Source organism: Ceratotherium simum, chromosome 17 (genome assembly GCF_057802395.1).
Source record: "Ceratotherium simum simum isolate JZ-2026a chromosome 17, ASM5780239v1, whole genome shotgun sequence".
Classification (NCBI taxonomy): domain Eukaryota; kingdom Metazoa; phylum Chordata; class Mammalia; order Perissodactyla; family Rhinocerotidae; genus Ceratotherium; species Ceratotherium simum.
Window position 1 is genome coordinate 44830172 of NC_141916.1, and position 18391 is coordinate 44848562.

Consider the following 18391-nt stretch of genomic DNA (forward strand, 5'->3'; position numbering starts at 1 on the left):
AAAAAAAAGTAAATAAATACATTGGCTTGTACAAGATATTATGGCAATACCTTTGTAGCAGTTAGCTATGGTTTATGTCAGTAAAATATTTGAAATGTTTGGGGAATAACTGAAAGACTATATTGGATCAGTTTTGAATTTGTGGTCTGTTGTTTTTAAATTTTTGCTAAGAAAGACACTAACAGGATGCAAATGCAAAAACTAATTTTGTTTCTCTCCTCTGAATCCCCACAGCACAACCCATCCATCTCTTGCTGTACGTACCCACTCCGACCTGCTATTATATCTCCACTGAACCCCACTGGACTACAGGATTCTTGAGAGTGGGCTGTATGTTGATTCAACTTTATATCTTCACAGTTATTTGCACATGGATGAATGAAAGAAGTGAGATCAACTGAATAGGTAATCAGGAGAAATAGAAGGAAAAGTGGAGGTTGATCAGACAGACAAGGGAGAAAAGGGAATTGTAGGCTAAGAGAAGAGCACGTGGGAAAGGCACCAATGTGTGAGTAGTATGTTTTGTTTAAGGAGGACTGTGGGAAAAAACTGAACTAGTAGAAGCCAAATCATGAAAACTTCACAGGTCATGCTAAAGAGTTTGGACTTTATTCTTTAGGTAATGGGAAATCATTCAAGGAAATGAAAAGATAAGACTTGTATTTTAGAAAGATCGTTCTGGCAGAGTAGAGGTTGGCTGGGAGTGTGGGGGAGGGATAGACATTATGACAGTGGGGACAGGGAGACCAATTAGGAGGAGACTGTTACAGTGTTTCAGATAAGACACAATTAGGGTTTGTCCAAAAGCCAAAGCAACAGGAATGAAGCAAAGGGGAGGGATCTGATAAATTTCTGGAAGCTTTAAGCAACAGGACTTGGTGACTGACTGTACACAGGCAGTGAAAGAGAGGGATAAGTCTTAGACATTTGAGTGGTGGTGCCATCCATGACAGCAGTGCTGTAGGAAAGATAGTGAATTCTGTTTTGGGGACCTGAGAAGAAGGAAAATAATGGGGGTCATAAGCAAATAGAAGAAATTAGATGGGAGAGATAGCTGGAGAACCAAGAGAGAGTTGTTTATAATACTGTACTGTACTGTGCTTAATCTTTCCATAGCTGGAGTCATCATTCTTCCCTTCCAATCATTTGTTCAGGCTTTCGGAATCTCTTAATATTCATACTAGATGTAGAAGAGCACATCCAGAATCCTCTCTTTTTTTCCATCTGTAAAGGCCCCTTGATCTGGTGTATGTTCTGTGTCTTTTACTGATCCTTCAGAGCCCATCCCTGCCCCCTGTACCCTAAGTATAAAATTTAGAAAGAGACCTTGTAGGCCACGAGGTCATTCTATCAGAAGGTTATTTTTTCAACATAATGAGAACATCTCGGACATTCCAGAACCCTTGAGGAGTAACACTTTTCTTACATATGTATTTTTTTTTTATCAAAATTTTGAACTAGGCTTTTTGGTGAGCATCAGTATAAAACTTTATAAAATTGAATTTGCAAATTCCTAAGTACCAGTCAGAATCTCTGATGAAAATACTTTCATAAGCAAAAGATGCCATGCCCCTTAAAAGAACAATGAATCTCTATCTCTCTAAAACAGTATATTATCTTTCAAAACAAACAGTTATTTCTAAGGGTGGGACTAGAGGTTTGGCTAGCAAAAGTAGTTGATATTTAAAAGTAAAAAAATAATAACAGAAAACATTTTTATTTAACTAAATATCAAAATTTCTCCATTCAAAAGCAAATGTGGCTGCTAAAAAAAGGAAATATTAAGTGTGATAAACTCACAACCAACATAAAACAGCTCACTGTTTCAAAAAATTTACTTTATCTTATAAAGCATAAATTTATCTCCACGGGGGTTATAAGTAAAATTTTTACATGAGTAGAAATTTTGGAACATCTCACTGCATCCTGCCCCTTACCAGCACAAACTTGAAAAAGTACCTTTGTTCATCATTCAACCATGTTTCTAATGAAAAGAACTCCTTTCTTTACAAGGTACCTTTCTGTAATGCTCAAATGTCAATAGTAACCCTGATGAAATAAATCATCATGTAGCATGCTGAATTTTTCCTTACTGTTAAAAAGTAAATTTTAAATGCATTCATTTCAATCATAATACTTGGGATCCTGAAATGGTCAAGATCTCTTACAAATTTCAAAAACCAATGGGCTAGGGGTGGCCCAGTGGCACAGTGGTTAGGTGCGTGTGCTCCACTTTGGCGGCCCCCGTTTCGCCGGTTCGGATCCCTGGTGTGCATTGATGCGCCACTTGTCAAGCCATACTGTGGCGGCGTCCCATGTAAAGTGGAGAAGGATGGGCACAGCTGTTAGCCCAGGGCCAATCTTCCTCAGCAAAAAAGAGGAGGATTGGCATCAGATGTTAGCTCAGGGCTGATCTTCCTCACACACACAAAAAAAATCAATGGGCTAAAATGGCCAAAAAGCATGCATGTGAGAATAATTTATTTTTACCAATGATACGAAACCACCTCTGCGGCCATTCAAACAAATCTCAAATAGTACCAACTTGATACATAACTTCTCTTAAAGCAGAAAGTGAGAAGTTTTAAACTATAGGAGAATTTCTAAATTTCAAACAACACGCATTTATGTTGGAATGTATCCCAAAACCTTGGAACTGATACTCAAATTATCTGTGACACATAGGCCAGAATTGAAGCATTTGAATTTTCAGCACAGAGATCATCTTATACTACAGATGACAAACAAATTCACAACTGCCAAATTTTATGATTCAGTCAGGAGGCAATTTGTTGTAATCTTTCCCATGATCTCAGTATCCTTGGACTGTAGTAAGTGAAAGGCTTGGAAGTTGGAGAAATAATAAGTCATGGAATAATTTAAAATATAAAAATTCTATCTTTTAAAAGCCAGGATAGTAACTTGAATTTTTTTTTTTTATTGAGGTCACTTTGGTTTATAACATTGTGTAAATTTCAGGTGTACATCATTATATTTCAGGTTCTCTGTAGAGTACATTGTGTTCACCACCAAAAGTCTAGTTTCCATCTGTCACCATACATATGTTCCCCTTTACCCCTTTCGCCCTCTCCCTACCCTCTTCCCCTCTGATAACCACCAATCTGTTCTCCTTATCTATGTGTTTATCTTCCACATATGAGTCAAATCACATGGTATTTGTCTCTCTCTGTCTGACTTATTTCACTTAGCATAATACCCTCAAGTTCCACCCATGTTGTTGCAAATGGGGTGATTTTGTACTTTTTTTTATGGCTGAGTAGCATTCCATTGTGTGTATATATATATATACACCACATCTTCTTTATCCATTCATCCATTGTTGAGTACTTAGGTTGCTTCCTCTCCAATTCTTAGATATGCAGGTAAAGTTTACTGACTTTTATTCTCTTTGTTTTGTTTCCTGGATAATCGTAGATGTCCAAAGGATAGTTTGGCTGTACTGTGTTTCAATAGATTGCTGCATATTTTTCACTTGTCTGAATGGTCAACATTTTTTCTTACAAATGTTACTGATCACTTTGACAATGATGGAAGAAATTCTGTATTTCAGGGGCTCACTAGGAAAAAGTCCCACAAATATTTAGCATCTTCTATATTTCAGGTACTGTACTGAGTAATTTCACTTGTACTTAATTGAAATGACTCAATTTACGTCAATTCCAAATATGAGAAGAGTAATAGTTTTCTATTGCTACGTAATAAATTAAATAAATTACCACAAATTTAGCAGCTTAAAACACCACACATTTGTTAGCTCATTGTTCTGTAGGTCAGAAGTCTGGGCACGATGTGACTAGATTCTCTGCTGAGAGTCTCACATAGCTAAAATCAAAGTGTTAGCCAGGCTGTGTTCTCATCTGGATGGCAGGGTTCTTTTCCAAGCAGAATTCAGTTCCTGCAGCTATAGAAATGAGGCTTGCATGTCCTTGCTGGCTGTCAGCAGGGAGCTGCTCTCAGCTCATAGAGACCTCCTGCGTTCTTTGCCACATGGCCCCTCCACCTTCAAAGCCAGCCATGGAGATACTCCCTTGTGTTGAATACACCTCACACTTCAAATCTCTCAAGGAAGTTCCCTTTTACAAGCTCACCTGATTAAATCAGGACAACCTAGAATAATCTCCCTATCTTAAGGTCAAATGATTTGAGATCTTGACTGCATCTGCAAAATCCCTTTATAGCAGCACCAAGATTAATGTTTGATTGGATAACTGGGAGAAGACGTGTGTACACCAGAGGGCAGGGAATCTTGGGAACAATCTTAGAATTCTGCTCATTGGTCTCACATGTTTGCAAGCAGTGTCAGCTAGGCTGTGTTCTCATCTGGAGGTTTAACTGGGGAAGAATGTGCTTCCATGCTGATTCAAGTTGTTGACAGAATTCATTTCCTTGTGGCTGTGTGACTGAGGACCTTGGATTTTTGTTGGCTGTTGGCTAGGAGCCACTTACTGGTCCTAGAGGTAACCCACAACTCCCTGCCATGTAACCCTCTCCATACGCAGTTCACAACATGGCTGTTTGCTTCTTGAAAGCCAATAAGAGAGTTTCTTTCTCAAGTCTGCTAAGGTAGAAACATAGATTATATAACCTAATCACAGGAGTGACATCCTATTAGCTTTGCCATATTTTCTTGGTTAGAAACAAGTTACAGTTTCCATCTTGCACTCAAAGGGAGGAGATTATGCAAGGGCATGACTCACTGAGAGTCACCTCATGGTGTGTCTGCCACAAAAAGTCTATGCTCAAAGCACTGTGGAAGAAGTTCAGATCAAAGTGGTTTTCAGTTTTTTAGAGCTCAGTCAACAGGGCCTGGGGGTCTGTTGAGTGTACAGTAGTTGCCACTAGGATCAATCCAAATGGTTGAAAGGGTATCCTATCTTCAAACTCCAGATCTGATACCAAATTGTCTCAGTGTGAATCCCAGAACTGTCAGATTAATTGTGCAACTTTACCTCTCTGTGCCTCAGTTGCCTCCTCTGCAAAATGAAGATGATAGTATCCCCCTCAAGGTTTATTGCGAGGATTAAGAAGACATCATTTATGTCTAACATGCAATATGGAGCCTAACATGCAATAAGTGCTTAGTAAGCATTAAATATTATTTTATATTCCTTCTTTCCCTCTTGATGGTCTGACATTCATGAACTTATCTGTTATTCATGAACTTATCAAAATCTATTCTTAAACCTATGTATTTTTCTTGAATTGAAGATTTTGGTCTATTCCATCTAGTCTCCTCAACTTTCAGAGCTCCTCCTTCTTTTCCTGCATTTGGCGAGGTAGTCTACATTTATTTTCTGTTCACAGATTAGGATGCCAATTATGCTTTCTCAAACCCTTTTAATTTCCACACTATTAATAAGTATTTTGAAAGAAGTGAATCTTAAATTTCCTTTAACATACTTTAATTATGTGTCTTGTTCTTTAGCTGAGGTTGAGTAGTAGACTACAGTTAAGGGGTGATAAAATCTGGTGAGTGTTGGTAGTTAAAAAAAAAAAAATATATATATATATATATACATATAGTTTGTAGTGGTAGGTGAAGAGCTATGTGTGGGGGTGATCTTTGATCACATAACCAAACATCCTGGAAATTTACAGTCTGTATGTTAGGGGGAGGCTGAATCAAATTTACTGAATTAAATTGAGTTGCACCAATTCTGTGCTCAGCTCTACACCAAGATCTATGCAGGAACAAGAATGAGATAAGCCTCATTTCCTATTCTGGGGCTTACAGTGTTGCTAAGGAAACAAATCTCATACACAGACAGACATAATATAAGATGGCATAGGATTGCATTAAAATTAGGTAAATGAGTATATGGGTATAAGGGATATAGGAGCTCAAAGGAGGGAGGATGGAGTAGGGAGGGCTTACTTCAGAGGCTTGAGATAGGTTTGGATTATAAGTAGGATTTGGAGAGGTAGAGAGTAATGAAACACACATTCAAGGACGGGAAATATTTTGAACACTAGTTTGCTGTTAGAAGTGATCCTAACCTTTTCACAAGACAGTAGGAGAGCAGAATGAAAGATTTGTGTTAGGGAGAGGGTGGTAGAGCATTTACTCTATCTAACCTTTATGAGGTTATCATTGCTCTCATTTTGCCACAGTAGATCTTAGGGTAATGGAGTTTAACATATCCATTTGAAACATGGAAAAAAAAATGTCAAAATGTAAAGTGACATGATCAATGTCATACTGCAAGGTGTTAACATAGGACCCAGTTGTCTAGTTTTTTTGTTTGTTTGTTTGAAACAGAAAATCCTACCATGATTTTTTCAGTATTATACAACTTAAAAAAAAATTGTGACTGGCCTTTCATGTAATTGCAAATGAATATCAGAGACAACAAAACAGGGAGTTAATTTGTCATCGAATTAAAACATGTCACAAAGTATAAATTGCTTCATCTCGTCTTCTAATTACGTAGGTTGAAAAAGTTCCTTTGGATCCATACTTTCTTTAAATTCTCACTACAAATCTTCGAATAGAATGCATGGTTTATTGGTAGTTACCTTCTACTGAAATAACCTCTCTACAAAGTTATATTTCACTATATGTAATGGGATAATGTATTTTAAGTGGGTATTTATAAGTTGCCTTAAATCATACAGGCAATATTATTAGCTGAGAAAGTGAATAACGGAATGTTATTTTCCAATTGTTTATGACCTTCTCATTTTTCAGAGTCTCTCAGAAATCAATTTTCTACAATAAGCTATTGGAGTGAGTAGAAAGACAGTTAGAAATTCTTATAAGCTGAAATCTACTTCTCCCAGCTATAAATTCTTTATCTAGTAAATACAAGCTCATCTTGTGCTCGTGAAGTAGAGCAGACACTTCTTTTCAGCTATTTTAGTACATCTCAAATGTGTTTCCTCTCTAACTGAAAAAAGAATTGTGCTCATAAATTCTCCCTGAACTTCTGAAAGCCATAGTGAGCACGGCCTACAGAGAATCTATTCCAGTAGATAACCCTGGGATCAATATTGATTGTGACATTGGATAAATGGATTTGATCTTCCCTTTTAAACACTCAAGGCTACAAGTAATGCAATCTCAAGGAAATAGAGGAGGAAAATTAGGTGTGGGGGTGGGGAATCCAGACTTATGTCTCACTGTGCCAGAAAAGAGACTAATTGTCATTTGAAACTTCTATCTATTTTCTGGTCAGACAGGAGAGACGGAGGGAGTCTCCCACATTCAATTTAGGTGGAGCTAGAGCAGGAGGCTTGCCTGCTTTTTTGGTACAGGCTGTGTACCCCAAAGGCACCTGGTTAAGGGTGCAAATGGGATTAAATTCAGCTCTCACTTAGTTTGCCAATCTATGTGCCTACATGAGAATATATCTGCTTGGATGAAGGGGTATCTTTTTCTCATTCACACAAAAGCTCTGTAAGGTCTGGCTGTGGTCCGACTAAATTCCAAACTATTGATCCCCAAAGCAAATGCGTTAACTGTGCCTGGAGAATCTTGAACCATTGTGATAAATGTTTTCCCTCTGCTTATTCTAGTTAAAAGTGTGTCTTCCTTTATCTGTGTGAAGACCATATGAAGAAGCAGAAAATTCTCCACTCATGTTCAAGACAACTCTTAACTCTCTTCACTAGAGAAGAAAAGAGAAAATATTCCAGCCACATAAAAGGCTATTGTTTCTGTTAAGTCTCCCTTTCTGTCATGAAATTAAAAAATATATATATTTAGCTCCAAGACAAAGTATATCGTGACTAGTCCCATACATGTATCCTCATCATCTGCTAAGCAGTTCCACAGCGTGGCTTCCAAACACATTTTGTAGTTCCATAGTTGACATTTTTATTCAAACTCAGAAAACTCTGCTTGATCCTCTCTGCCTTTCAAAATCCCCCTTTCTCCATTTGCCTAAGTTCAGGACAAATTCTACCCTATCCAAGAACCGTTTTATTTTTCTCTCTTCTGTGCTAGACTATTCCTCCACCCTATCTGTTCATCTCCGTAACGCACATTGGGTTGATACAGCCCAGGGCCTAGGCTGTAGCACAAGACCACATAGCTCTGAGCAGATCAGCTTGGGTGTAGTGGGGGCAGCAGCAGCCTCAGTAGGATGAGAGACTGAGAGAAAAGGTGAGGTTGGTGGCAGCAACAGCAAGAGGGCAATGCCATGGAGATGAGGAGATGAGGCATTTTTCATAAGGGACGGCATGGCTTCAGTCTTTAGGCGCCCAGCAAAGACTACTGCCATTAGCGGTGCCAATGGGCCAACATGGAGAGTTCTTGACCCCTCTGATACTGCCTGGGAAGGGAAAGGATCTCAGGGTAACTAGGAGGACGGCTTTTACTTGGTGAGTAGTCATCCAAAGACCCTGTAGAGTATCTACTATTCTGTTATTCTGTTACTCATAACTCCTTCGTTGTGCTGCCTCAGGCTAATGCATGGGGAATCATGGTATACACCACCCAATAACCTTTGTGCAACTCTGCTACCCCCCAAGCTATTTCCTACATATTTACTTCCTTCTCCATCTTCATACTCCCCTTTTTCTGGCATGATATCATTCCTTTTCCCTAATATCAGGATTAGTCCTTGAGTGTGAGGAATACATTGGTCAAATGGTCCTACTTTGCAAGTAGAGGAGTAAATAAGTAGAGGGGAACCAAACAGGCCCAATCACACCAAATTACTCTATCCACTCTTTCTGAATATGCCCTTAGGTTTTCCTTCGTGTCTTTGCTCATATTAGTCCCTCTACCTTAATTAATTTTCCCACTCTCTTGACCTATTAAAATGAAACCCATCCTTTAATATTTAAGTCAAATGCTAATTCTTTCTTAAAGTATTTCCTGAAACAAGAATTTTTACTTCCTTTTAGCATACATCTTACAGATTTAGAAACAACCTTTAGAAGCAGGATGAGAGCATGGAAGGCCAAATGGATGAGAGCTACAACACCAAAGTGTCTGAATAGCAAGAAGGGGTCTAGAGGTTGGAGAGATATATAGGCCACTTCCAGCTGAGATTGAGGAACAAGTGGGAGAGTAGGCCAGGATCCAAGGATTGTAGGCAAAATTTTGGATACAATTAGGGCATTGAGGCCAATGTGAAGAATCAGTGGGTGATCCAGGGGTAAACATGGAGCAAAGCATGTTGGAGAATTTTTTTGAAGCTCATGTCTAGCTCTAGATGAAACTTTCCTGCCTTCTGAAGAATTAGTGCTTGTGAGGTAGTTACAGAATTTTCAGTCCTTAGTTTGTATTTCTGATATAATACTCATCATGCTATACCTTTTTTTATTGAAGTATAGTTGACATACAATATTATATTAGTTTCAGGGTTACAGCGTAGTGATTCAACATTTATATACATTGTGAAGTGATCATCATGATAAGTCTAGTAACCATACAAAGTTATTACAATATTATTGACTATGTTCTGTATATTGTACATTACATTCCCATGACTTATTTTGTAACTAGAAGTTTATACCTCATATTCTCCTCACCTATTTTACCCATCCCCCCACCTCTCTCCCCTCTGGTAACCACTAGTTTGTTCTTTGTATCTGTAAGTTTATTTCTGTTTTGTTTATTCATTAGTTTTGCTTTTAAGTTTCCATATATAAGTGAAATCGTATAGTATTTGTCTTTGTCTACCTGACTTATTTCACTTAGCATAACACCCTCTGGGTCCATCCATGTTGTTGCAAATGGCAAGATTTCGTTCTTTTTTATGGCTGAGTAATAGTCTATCATATATATATATATATATATATATATATACACCACATCTTCTTTATTCATTCCTCCGTTGACGGACACTTAGGTGGCTTCCATATCTTGGCTATTATAAATAATGCTGCAATGAACATAGGGGCACATATATCTTTTTGGTTTTTTATGTTTTTGTTTTTTTTAAAGATTTTATTTATTTATTTTTCCCCCCAAAGCCCCAGTAGATAGTTGTATGTCATAGCTGCACATCCTTCTAGTTGCTGTATGTGGAACGTGGCCTCAGCATGGCCGGAGAAGTGGTGCGTCGGTGCGCACCCGGGATCTGAACCCGGCCGCCAGCTGCAGAGCACGCACACTTAACCGCTAAGCCACGGGGCCGGCCCTATATCTTTTTGAATTAGTTTTGTTTTCTTTGGATAAATACCCAGAAGTGGAATTGCTGGATTGTATGGTAGTTCTATTTTTAAATTATTTATTTAATTATTTTTTTGTGAGGAAGACTGGCCCTGAGCTAACATGTCTTGCCTATCGTCCTCTTTTTTGCTGGGGAAGATTGGCCCTGAGCTAACATCTGTGCCCACCTTCCTGCATTTTGTACCTGGGACACTGCCACAGCATGGCTTGATGAGCGGTGCATCGGTCCGTGCCCGGGATTCGAACTTGTGAACCCCAGGTGCCAAAGTGGAACACGTGAACTTAACCACTATGCCACCAGATCAGCCTCTCTATTTTTAGTTTTTTGAGGAATCTCCATACTTTTTTCTATAGTGGCTGCACTAATTTACCTTCCCATCAAGAGTGCATAATGGTTCCCTTTTCTCTATATCCTCACCAACACTTCCTATTTGTTGTCTTTTTGATAATAGCTATTCTGACAGGTGTGAGGTGATATCTCACTGTGGTTTTCATTTGCATTCCCCTGATGATTAGTGATGTTGAACATCTTTTTGTGTGTCTGTTGGCCTCTGTATGTCTCTTTGGTAAAGTGTCTATTCAAGTCTTCTGCCCATTTTTTAATCAGATTTATTGTTTTTTGATATTGAATTGTATGTGTTCTTTATATATTTTGGATATTAACCCCTTATTGGATATATTAGTTGCAAATATCTTCTCCCATTCAGTAGGTTGCCTTTTTGTTTTGCTGATGGTTTCCTTCACTGTGCAAAAGCTTTTTAGTTTGATATAGTCCCATTTGTTTATTTTTGCTTTTGTTTCCTTTGCCTGAGGAGACATATCCAAAAATATATTGCTAAGACTGATGTCAAAGAGTTTACTGCCTATGTTTTCTTCTAAGAGTTTTATGATTTCAGGTCTTAAATTTAAGTCTTTAATCCACTTTGAGTTTATTTTTGTGTATGGTGTAAGAAAGTGGTCCAGTTTCATTCTTTTGCACCGAGTTGTCCAGTTTTCCTAACACCATTTATTGAAGGCTTTCTTTTCCCCATTGTATATTCTTACCTCCTTTGTCATATATTAATCAACCATATAAGTGTGGATTTATTTCTGGGCTCTCTACTCTGTTCCATTGATCTATGTGTCTGTTTTTGTGCCAGTACCGAACAGTCTTGATTACTCTAGATTCATTGTATGGTCTGAAATTAGAGACTGTGATATCTCCAGCTTTGTTCTTTTTTCTCAGGATTGCTTTGGCTATTCAGGGCCTTTTGTGGTTCCATACAAATTTTAGGATTATATATTCTAGTTCTGTGAAAAGTGCCATTGGTATTTTGATAGGGATTGCATTGAATCTGTAGATTGCTTTGGGTGGTATGGACATTTTAACAATATTAATTCTTCCAATCCATGAGCATTGTATGTCTTTCCATTTGTTTGTGTTGTCTTCAATTTCTTTCATCACTGTCTCATAGTTTTCAGAGTAGAGTCTTTCACTTCCCTGGTTAAGTTTATCCCTAGCTATTTTATTCTTTTTTTTCTCTTTCCCCCAAAGCCCCAGCAGATAGCCGCATGTCATAGTTGCACATCCTTCTAGTTGCTGTATGTGGGACACCGCGTCAGCATGGCCGGAGAAGCGGTGCGCCGGTGCCCGCCAGGTATCCGAACCCGGGCCGCCAGTAGCGGAGCGCACACTTAACCGCTAAGCCACAGGGCCGGCCCTATTCTTTTTTTTTTTTTTTTTAATAATTTTATTTCTTTCTTTCTTTTTCCCCAAAGCCCCAGTAGATAGTTGTATGTAGTAGTTGCACATCCTTCTAGTTGCTGTATGTGGGATGCGGCCTCAGCATGGCTGGAGAAGTGGTGTGTCGGTGCGCGCCCGGGATCCGAACCCAGGCTGCCAGCAGCAGAGCGCAAGAACTTAACTGCTAAGCCACGGGGCCGGCCCTATTCTTTTTGATGCAACCGTAAATTGGATTTTTTAAATTAATTTCTCCTTCTGATAGTTCATTGTTGGTGTATAGAAATGCAACAGATTTATGTAAATTGATTTTGTATCCTGCAATGTTACTGAATTCATTTATTAGTTCTAATATGTTTTGGTGGAGTCTTTAGGGTTTTCTATATAGAGCATCATGCTGTACTTTGAAAGTGCTCCTCTTTCTTACTAGCCTGTAAGCTTCCTGAGGGCAGACACTGTGGTTTCCTCTTGTTTGTCTCACCTGCATTGTCTAGTGCAGTGTTTTTTACATAGGGATGTCAACAAATATCTTTTGAATTGTAGTTTTGAAGATGCATTGAATTTGTGGAAACTATTAAGAATCTAATTTTACATATGTTGAGATTACTGTCTTGCAGGACATTCAGAGGGAAATATCTGGCAACGAGTTGGAGTTGAAAAACTCAAGATCTAGAGGGAGTGGATGGATGGAAGATATATTTGGATGATTTCCATATACAGGTAAAAGCCAAAGAAGTTTGTATACAGATAAAAGAGGCCTAAGTTGAGGATTGAATATAGGGGGATACAAATTTATTTATTCAACCAACATTTATTAACCATTTAGGATGCTCCAAGCACTGAGCTAGGCACAATTATACAAATATACTTATTTGTATAATTGAATATATTATATTAATGGTAGAGAATAAGAAATAGTCTCTACCATCAAGGATCTTCAGTCCTTCGGTGGTGGTGACACGTTAGTGAGGAGATGATTGTACTATATATTAAATGGAGAAAGAAGAATATTCAAGAAAGTGGGTGTGACTAGCAATGGTAAAAAATGCTTAAAAGAAATGAAGACAAAAGAAAGACAATTTTATTTGCCTGTAATGAGGTCATTGATCATCTTTGAAAATTCTGTTTCAGAGCAGAAGTGAGGTAGATCTGCATAATGTTTGTCATACTTGTTATGTGATGGCATAGAAAGTACATATATATTTTAGTAAGTCTTGTATTGTTATTAGGTGCAACACCTTCTAGGGAAATTCACATATCTTTATGTTTCTTTCTCTTCAAAGGGTATTCTTTTTTCAGCTAAATGTGATGATCTGAATAATCTAAATGTTTTATTTGACATTCATTTATGAAGATGGGATTTTAATGGCCATATAAGTCCAAATCCTAAGGCTCCAGAATCCTATGTGAGTGACTTGTTGGGAGAAAGAGTGACAGTAAAGAGTGTAATGAGGTTATCTACAGGGTCCCACTTTATTTTCTCTTTATAATAAAGTAATTTTCATCTTCAATACAGTTTTAGACATCTAGAGAAGATTATTCAGTAAGATCATTTCAAGACAATCACGATTTTTAAAGATTTGGATTAAACATTCATAATCCATTTTGCTCACTGAAATTTTGTTCCCGTGTTATTTGTGCCACTGCTGATAGCTTACAGTTTCACACTGTTCGAAATGAAAAGGAAGTTCTCCATTTCAGCTAAAACAAATTCTATAACCTCTCACCAGGAAAAAAACAGTTGCCTTTCCCATAAATTACTAAGTATTTAGAAAGGTGTGGAGCCTACATGCAAAAAGGATTGCAACATATTGAGAAAAATACAATGAACCAGTTATAAAGACTTAACACTGACCATATGTTGCTAAGAGATTATGTGTCACTGTGTATGTGAAAGTACATAGCACAGAGACTGGTACACAACGCTTGCCCTGCAAATGTTAGCTCAAGGCTAAACTATTTTATTCTTTAGTGTATAAATGGATAAAAATTCTGTTGAAAGGTATCATTAATCAATGGTTATTTATTTTATTGATAAGTCAATTATAGACACAAGTGAGAGGATTATCCCTGAGGTCTTAATGGATAGCCAAAGAGGCTCTGAGACCAATGCCTTCCTTAGGGTGAAGGGGAAAATTAAGTTGCTTATTTTTCCAAGGCTTCCTGATCTGGATCCTTGTCTGGGTACACTGAAAAATTAATGATGAGAGGTCTTTTTTCATTCCTTATTAATTAGTATTCACTATCTTCATAAAATGCATATTTTTATATTAAACACATGAATTTAAAACGTATGACATGAAGACTTTGATGTTTTGTCTCAAATATCTATAGTAACTGATTAGCACATGATTTGACAAATAATCAGAAATTGTTCGCAATTCTTAACGGAAGTCCCACCAACTCCATTTTATTTGAATTTGAGCAGTAAACACCTAGCATGATCTTTTAACCAAGAATAAATAATATGCCATGTGATTTCACAAGTACATATTGACTAATTTAGTGCTCATAAATGAGGTTAATAGTAAGATAAACCAAATTCAAATATTTATTACATAAAGGATTCATTTAATAAGTTGAATGACCCCTCTCCTCTGGGTATTATTCTAGGTGCTGGGAATAGAACAATGAGGAACTGAGAAAGGCCTGTAATTTTACTCTACTTTCAAGCCAATAAGCTAGCCTGTTCCTGTGTCACAGATGCTGGCAAAAGACATGAGACTCTGGAGTCAGAGACAAAGGACTTGATTACTCATGGCACAGCAGGCAGTGGGAGCTTCATGTTTGCTTGTCTCGGTTTCTCATGACACCCAAATTCCACAGGATGACACAGGGGTGCCTATGTGGATAACTACACATGCCTTGGGTTGCATTACAGGAGAGGAACACTGTACTTGGAGAATCTATCACTTTCAGAGTGAACAGTAACAAGCCTGCTCTTTGTCTGGGGGAAGATGGTACCTCTTCCCTCCAAAGTTGCTTGCAACAAACATAACCCTGAAAAATGGCCCAAGTAAAGACCAGTGAGGGCCTTGTATTCTTGCCATTTGTAGCAAGACTGTGTAGGGACTCCTAGGGCCCATTAGCAGATCGCCTCTCCCAACAAAAGCCCTAGACCCTTGCCCTTACTGAGCTTACATTCTGATACTAGAATTCTTACTGGTTTAAGGGATTTCATTCTAGGCTGTTTTACTCCTTCTGAACTGTTCTAGACATTACCTTGAGGCTGGCACTGGTCTCTTCCCCATTTTTAGCTTTTATACTCACTGTTGCTGCATCTTCCTTGTTAAGTCTCATACATTAGTCAAATTTTGCCTATATCCCAGGAGCCGCAGTGCTGTCATAAAGACTGGACTGAGTTTCTTAAGACATTTCCAGGCAGTTTAATCAAAGCCTCACTACCCATTCAGTGTATCTCTCTTGCCTAAAGCAATTGTCCCATGTAGGTCTGAAGACTCAGGTCAGTCAGAGTTTTGCCCAGGCCATTATTTAGCCTGGGTCACCCCGAGTTGGGCCTCAAGACTCGGGGCCTCTGTGTCTGCTATGTCTCAGACCTGTTACGTATTTGTGGTAGGAGAGGGCTGCCTGTCTTGCTTATCCCTTTATTTCTCCCTATCCTCAGCTCTGGTTCTTTATAGCATGATTGTGCAATGAAATTTTGCTTTGAGTGGTGACCAGTATTAGAAAGAGAAAGGTTTGTTTGTCTTATAGTTGCTCTGCTCTGAAGAATTGGAAACACACAAGCCTACTTCGGTGAAGGACTAGAAGGAGCCATAAACTCACCTTTGATCTCTCAAGATAAAGTCAGGGTGTTATGAGGTGGAGGCAACAGTGCCGAGGGGTAGAAAAGAAAAAAAGTGTGAGTTCTTAGGAGAAAAGGGGACTTGAAGCTGCCCATATAAGGTTTATTCTATATCCTCAAATACGATGAGATGACACAAAATAAAGAAATATCTTGCATTATCCTCTGAATTCCAATTGTGTTCATTCTGATTAAGCACTTTATCTGAATGCTGTTCCAGATGGTGTTGGGCACAATAACCAGGTTACCCATCAGTATGCCATGGTCCTGGTGGTGACAAATATGGTTAAGAAGAAGAGAGAGAGAAAGGTTGAAAGAAAATAGAAGTGTAAGAGATTGTGGCTGTGTGGGTAGCCCTGTAGTGTATGTTTAAATCAGCAACAGTTAATTTATATGTGTGACGGTGTGCGTGAATGAATCTGCACATGACTCATGGTTTGAGGATGGTTATGCATTGTATGTGTATCTATGTATATACGCATATATATGACTGAAATAACTAGCCCATAGTATATTAGGTCCAGGACATCATCATGGTTTTAGAAAGCTGAAGCAGTCATTTCCTTACCAGTTTCATTATGTCATACAGTAATGTATGTTCTGTGTGGGAAAGAAAATAATGTTGTATAGGCAAAGGGATTTGTATGAGAAAGATACAGAATATTTGAAAGAGACTTAAACTCTGTGACTAAATGAGAGAAGGAAATGACATTTTGAATACAATGCCCTTGTCAGGATGTATTAGAGAAAATTTACGTCACTGACAAGCTAAAGAAGGAGGCATTTGTATGCTGCTGACAGTTGGTACAATATGTATGTAGAAACGAATTTAAGTGTGGGAAAAAAAAAGAAAGAGACAAAAGAAAAATATAGACTATAGAGAAAGCACAACCAACAGAAAAAAATAAAGGTTTAGCCGTATGTAACAATTCTTATATATTATCCCATTAGATGCTCAGTGATGGATCTGTGCTGACGTGGTGTCTGGGATTTCAGACCATGTAATCAAGTTCACTTTGGATTAAAATCATTACTCCAAACTTGAGCCAAGAGCTCACCCCCCTGGTGGTAACTCAACTGTTACCATCATGGAGTATAGGATTATAAATTGTTCAAGCAGAAGTCCCGGTTTCAGAATAAAATGGCCAAGTTATGAAGCCCCCATGGGGATGATGCTGTAGTCAGAATTGCAAACATTGGCTGAATAGATGGTTTGGACACAGAGTTTCAAGCAAAGAACCTGTCTAGGTGGTCTTATGAGTTAACTAAATTAAGGCGATCTAAAAATGTTTCATCAAGTTGCAGGATGGGAATTAATTTTTTATACTACATTCCACAGATGCCCAGTTTCTTAAGAAATTGCCCTTCTTTTTGGAAAATGAGCTGCCTCTTTGATTCATTCAAGCTGCTGCCTTGCCCACTGGCTGAAGCTGACTGCTCTGGGGATATGGCTGGGACTGCATAGCTTGCACTAAATCAGGCTTGGGACCACTGGTAGGAGGACCACTCCCTCCCAGAATCCAGAGAAATTCAAGAGGGATCAGAGAACTATGAGTCATGTTTGGCGCATACCAGAAACTGCTGCTGGGAAGGTGGGCTTTTGAGGCCAAGAAATGAGGAAGATTAAGTGAGAGTCTACATATTCCAGAATTGGGGGTTATTTGGCTAACATATACTGAGCTCAAGTAGGCTTTTAATAAATACTTGATTGATGAACTCATTGATTAAATCCTCTCTATGTATTTTATATCCCTCATGAATTGTGGAAGCTAAAACTGGATTTGGTATGTTAATGTCATTCCCATTTATGTATTATAACACTGAGCAAACCAGTAAGTAACTTTTGTTGGTAAGCCATAAAACTTTTTCTAAACCATAGGGATAAAAAGAGACATCAGAAATGACCCTGTCATTAAGGGCTTATACCTTGGGAGACAAGACATACCCCTAAAGGAAGGAATACTAATGTAAGATAGTACCAGACTAGTTCTGAACACACCTGCTTCTCTCTTCTCTCCAGAGACTTGAAAGGCAAAGCTTTACCACTTTGAACTAGTTTCTCATTTCCTTTAGCCTCCTTCTGTCATCCCTTTACTATCCTTGATCCTAAGTGTTGAGTTGGAAAATTTAGATCACTTATAAGTTCGCATCATAATTTAATTTGAGAAACACAACATAGGCTGTAATTGTGGAGGAGGAGGCATTGGAGCAGTAATTATGAGGGGTGATAGTTGCTGGGCCTCTTACAGAAAGAAGGGGACTCAGATAAATAGATATATGTGGATGAATGTTGCAGGAAGGATGAAGAGCCTGAGGGGACCATATCTGAGGAATAAATGAGTAGATCTGGTTTGCTGAAGTAGGTAGGGTCTTCTGGGAAAGAAAAAAATTTTGGCGAGATATGGGGCAGTGCACAGACTGTAAAAGATCTTTAATAGGGACTTTTAACCTATAAGCAATGAAAAGTCAATACAAGTTTCTACATAAGAGCAGGTTTTAAGAAGAATTCTGAACTGACATATAGGTTGGATAAGAGGAGATAAGAGGTAGATAGACTATACAGTGGCCCTAACAAGAGCTAGAGATGAGTTAAATAATCATCTTATTCAACTTACTCTTTTTCTGATAACATGAGTGTGTGTGTGTTAGGGTGGAGGGCGAGGAAGTTTGGCACAGAGGTTTCCTCAGGTCACAAGCTAATTAATAGCAGAGACAGACTAGA